Here is a 6,000-nt window from a genome sequence, read left to right on the forward strand (position 1 = left end):
TGATGTCCAGCCAAGGTCAACCCACCACAGTCACATTATTAAAACACAGCAAAACAAACCAAGAAAACTGGATATGAATAATTTCTGTGGCCATAATTTGACATTCAGAACATGGAAGAGAAAAGAAGAGTTTATAGAGAGTTTTTACTTGTTCCTATCTTGGTATTTTTGCTCTTTAATAGCTCTGTGCACAATGCAGCAAGGGTTTCATTTACATAAATCATGGTCTGTTGTAGTTAACTTTTATTTCCAGCCTCTGACAAGAAAGAACATTAAGTTCTCTCTACTAAATTTCCTTTAGAGAATAGCACAGGCTGTTTTTTTCCCTCTGTCCTAAGTTAATCTAAAATATTGCCACTTGCTGAGAAATTTTATTTTTCCATGATAGTGGTTCTGCTCATTGTACTATACTTACTTAGTTTAATAACTACAGGGCTTAGTAGTCGCAAGCCTCATTACTTATAGTCTGACAGTTACTTGGATGGTTTTACAGTTTTCAAAGAGTAAGTCCATTTGTTGTAATTCACTCCACGCTTTTTAGATGACATGGAAGGACCAGATAAAGACAACTCTGCATTTCCAAAATGTAGCTAGTAGTAAATCCCTGAATCCCACCTGTATCTTGTTTGAAGTTTTCCCAGAAATCTTGGAGTTCCATTAGCACAAGGCAGAAGAGCACCAAAATGACGAAATGCCCCTAATACCCCTAGTGCAGCTATATTCTGCACTACCCCTTTCACTCCCCTTTTGTCACATACGCATCACCACTTAGCCATGTTCTACTTGCTATGCGTTTTTTTTTTGTGAACTGAAATTGCTTGTCCCAACTCCATTCTGAGCATCTCTTGTACACACCCCTTTTAGCCACAATAGAGACTAAAGGGTTTGGACTCCAATTTCCAGCTTCCCAAGAAGGATGGACCATAATAATTTTACTTTTTCTATGCTGCATTTTATGATTTTTCATAGTGAAGTCTGTAAAATAGGAGCTGTTAGAGCTTTGACATATCAAACTATCCATACCATACTTAAATCCACTAGCCTTGGAAAGGCTTTCCTGTTTGGCTTCTAGATCACAGGCAGAAGCAGCATCCTACTATCCTCTCTGTGTCAGACCATTCATCAAGTGAAAGCAAACAGCCAAAAGGAATGGGTATCAGCCCAGAAACAGGTCTCCACTAAAAGGCTTATCACCTCTTTCCAGCTGGAAAAACAAACAGAGGAAGTATTCTGAGTGTCAGAAACGCCCCTTAAAGCTTTGATGCTCAGAGTGTACTGCAAACACACCCACACCACCACTTTTTCTGACCTGCTGCAAGATATGCTTTCTATTTTATAATTTAAAAGCAACAATAAGTCAGTTCAAATATATTTCCTTTGTTGTAAGTATTCCTTTGCAGCTTGGCCAGTGGCATGGCACTGGGGGCCAGACTCTGCTGCCTTAGCTCATGAGAGTAAGTGCTCTCTACTCAGGCCAGCCTCTAAAGTCCATTAGCTGCCTGCTTATTCAAGTTATGTGCAGAAACATTAAACTTGTGTTGCAGACATCTCACTAAGGAAAATTCCCTTACACTCAGAAGATAGATTTTGACAAAGTAACATCCTGAATCCCTCAGAGAACATAAACTAGATCTTAAAAACAACAGGAGAGAAACTCAGCTATTTCTCCCTCTGTATTACTGCTCCTACTTTGCACTTCTCCCTGGGCTTTTGGATGCCCTAATTTTCATTTGCAGGAACTACACTGGAGAGATTAATACTTAACTTTATTGGTAGTTCCCAGAGATTACTACATTTCACAGATAAAGCAGTGTCCTTTAATATGATGGTGGTATAGCACTACGAAAACCATTAAAATGCTAACATTAATGATTTACATAGATTTAATTAGCTAGTATATCTTAATATCTCAGCAAGAAAGGTGAATTTTGTTTTCTGCTTGTTAGAAGAAAGCCTAAAGTCTAAAAAACAAAGGGACAATTTAAGCCTGACATTTATATGGCTCGAATACTGCCACTGCTGGAATCACATATGTAATCTGAAGTTACTACCAAACACTAAAAGCACAAGCAGCAAGAGACTCATGAATTCAGAGCCCATCTGACAGAAATATGCGGAGTGCTTTTTAAGAAAAAACAGAAAGCAGGCTTAAGAGCTTATCCCTGAAGTTGGTGGCATCCTCTGTCACCCATGATCCCTGCAATGGCCTCTTTAAAGAACACAAGCGTTCACTTGGATCACAAAGAGTGTTTTGGTTTTGCTTTTCAACTCAGCAAGCAGTTTAGCAGCCAGAACACCCAGCTGCCCATTTCAATATGCTCTATTGAAGCCAGAAACCTACTGGAGTTTGGTTTACTCTGAATAAATACTACAGGGGTTACAGATTTGACTTCAATTGCCATTAACTAAATGTAAAACAGGACATTAACCTTTTACTGCAAAACTTATAGTGGCAGCTCTCTGTGCGTAATAGGAAGCCTCACATTTGATCCATAGGATCATTTTGCATTTTCAAACACCCAGGAAAAAGCTGGGTTGGTGAACTCTGCTTACTAAAAATTCAGGCAAACAGTAGGCTACATTCTCGGTGTTTGTCCATCCACATGGAGTTTGAGTTTATATTTTACCTGTCTTTCCAGCACTGCAGTTAAACTCTGGGGCCTTTTCAAAATCTCCCTGCTTGGGAGGTTCACAACAGTGCTGATCCCAATTCCAAGGTAAAAATTCAGAAAGGACCAAGTTTTCCAGTGATCTTTGTAAGAAGAGAATATAATCCCTCCAGATCCCTAAGCACATAAAACAGGTGGGGAAAAAAAATGTTTGGAAATACTGAAAAAGGAGACTTGTGCATCATTAAGTGAACTAATTATCAGTAGTGCTAAAATCATTCAATCCCATAGAAACCAGTGATAGATAATGTTGCTGTACAGCATCCAAGTTTGTGTGAAAACACAGAAACTTCTCTTAGTTGAGGACCTTTAACTTTCAGAGCTGAAAGAACAAAGATCAAAAGACAACCCAAGTTGGACTTCAAAGAAGCACATTCCATTCTCAAATTACAATCTCAGTTCACCTGTTTAGTCCCCAGAGATACTGTAGACGTGCAGCTGGACATAGGAGCAGCTATGGGATTTCCAGGTAACAATGCCAAAGCCATTGTCTTTGCTTACTGAGAGTAAAATTTATCTACTGAACTCTGTTAAATCCCTGTCTCCCCGTAAGATTGTTTGGACAGTTTAATTTCATACACTAGGTTTTGCTCTTCAATTTTAGCATGTTCATAACTCTTGCTGACATTTATCAGACTTGGATCAAGTGGAATACTCCCATCGTGGTTCAATTTTCTTTGTGAATCCACATCCCACATAAAAAATATTCCATGTAAAAAGTACCTCCTGTGCAGTTAACTGGTCTTGCATTATCCTAGGAGGAGTATTTTTATTCATAGATGAGTATCATGACTATTAAAATGTACATTTCTGTGATGGTACAAACCACAACAGAATATACTGAATTCAGAAAATTGTCAAGAGCATTTTAGAGCCTAATGCTGGACAGTGGCTAAGGACAAACAGAAGGGCAGCAGAGAGGGACTGAGGACAAACATGCTGAACTGAGTAACCATGGTGGGGCAGAGCAGGCCCCACCAGCTTTTACAGCCAGTTCAACTGATGCATATGACTTGCAGCACTGCCGTGGTTTGCATGACACACTGCCCCTGTGACTTGCAGGTCTCTACTTTCACGTGGCAAGAAAGTAATTAAGCACCACAAGAAAACTTATTTTTCAAGTGTCATAGGCTGTATCTACTTCTGCTATGAGGGAATCCATATTTTGTGCAGCTTTGTCTATCCAGCAGTATGACATGCATCCTGCAGACATATTCATTTCACCAGAGACCTTTCTGAAAGCACTGTAACTGAATTATTTTCCAGACTTATGAGAGTCGTTACAAGCCAGACCTCGAAGTTGGTGAAAATTAAGAAGATCATTTTAGAACATTTAAAAATAAAGTAAAAATAATTTCACATTTTAGAAGAAAAGAGGAAGAGCTCAAGAAATTGACAATGGCAGAAAGTAACTGAATAGTCAGGGCTTTGGGATGGTTTTGCATTTTTGACTGAGATAAAAACCTTGAATTTTCACAACTGCTTTTAAGAGTCTTCTGGGAACACATTCTTCTCTAAGATTGTCTCATTTTGTCCCAGGGTGAACCACCAAAGAACTGTCAACATTTGAAAAGCATTTGAAAGTTTGGATCTGGTTCAGTTAAAGTTGTTTTTCTTTGTCCTCCAAACATTAGAATGTTGTTTTGCACCATTTCTAGTACTCACAAAAACCACACATTCAGTCAGACCTTAGCATCACTTTGAAATGTGTGTGATGAAGTTCTACAGCTAAGGAGAACTGAAACATAGCAGTCTGCATTTTTTTCAGCCAAGGCAAGGGCTTCTGAGCATCAATAGTCAAGCCTCTAAACTTCCTCCTGATCTCCAAGTGCCTGATTTTGCATTGGTCCAGTCCTTCCAGCAGTCCTTGTTCTTCCCCAGATCTTCTACCATCTGTGAGAATTGAGGTACTACAAGTTTATGCCACAACTAGTGTCTGTACAGAGTTTTATCCCATATGCCTAGCATGGAACAACATGGATTGAGCTCCAAACGCAGAGTTACCACAACCAACTTCATTTAAAGGAATATGAAAAAGATTATGATAATTTTGTCCAGTATCCTAATATTGAAAGCATGCACTGAGGAAGTACAAGACCTGAATTCTGACTGTGTCTCAAACTAAATGGATTCAGAGAGTCATACTTTTCCTTTTCTAGTAGAATGCCCAGGCTATATCAACTAGTTAAAGGTACAGAGTGAGAAAAAAAAAAAGTGACACTTAACGTAAAGTGTATTAAAAATACAAGAAACAGTTCTGATTGACTAAGAATTTCTGGAGAGAGGATACTTGGGAAAGTCTTAAAAGTCAATAGCCTGGGAGAGGTGGGGTGTGGCTGGAGTAGAAGTCCATAAAAATCTATGTTCTAGTTTCCTTGCTTTTTATAATATCCAACTTAATTTTACAGCCTAAAATCGCACCCTGATTTTAGAGGTCTTTTGACATTGAAATAGTAAGATCAGTTCACTTGCATGTATTGTCTAACCTCTTCACAAACCAGATGTTCACAAAAACTGGGAGAGGAAATCCAGATCAGCTTAATTCACTGAATAAGGAATATTATTAATTATATTACTGCATCACCTAGGAGGTTGTTTAGGTACACAACAGTTAACTCATTATCAAACAACAATAATAATTTGTCCAAGGAAAAACCCCAAACACAGCTATTCAAATTACTGTCTTCAAAGAGATGCACTTGTTGCTTTTACTTTCCAGGATATTGCATCAACATGGTACTTAGAGAAGTTAAGTGTATGAGGCTGTTCCTACATGATCACCTGAATTCAGCATCTCTGCACAATATTTCTGACAATCCCCTGCCTCTCCCCACTTCTCAGATTAGTTTTCATCAGATCAGTTCTTTGACTCAGATACCATTCAGCAGCATAATCCTTACTGTGAGCACAAGAGAGGTGGTGGGAATGAACCAGGGAATGCAGGGAGTTGGGTGGGCTCATCCCTTTCAACAATGCATGGATTTACATCAAAGTCATCATGTAACAACATCCTGAGAGTCTTTAAGGGCCATGGGATACCCCTGCAGTAAATCATTCACAGCCTATACCTTTTACAGGATGTTTCCTTCAAACTCTGGCTGATCCCCTCCTCCCTTCAATGGAAATGTACCTGCATCCTCTGTTAATCTTGTCTCCTTGTTTCGTTATTCAGTCCCAAAACCCCTTTAGTCTTCCCAAGATCAGACTTCAAAGGCTTCACCAAAATCAATCTCTCTGTTCTCTGGGGAAAGCTGCTCCCTGTAGTTTTCCTACAGGGAATTTGGAGCAAACTTTCGCTCTCTTTAGACCAAGGAGGCAAAGCAAACCAACT

Source organism: Tyto alba, unplaced genomic scaffold (assembly GCF_018691265.1).
Source record: "Tyto alba isolate M040663 unplaced genomic scaffold, T.alba_DEE_v4.0 Super-Scaffold_41, whole genome shotgun sequence".
Taxonomy (NCBI): domain Eukaryota; kingdom Metazoa; phylum Chordata; class Aves; order Strigiformes; family Tytonidae; genus Tyto; species Tyto alba.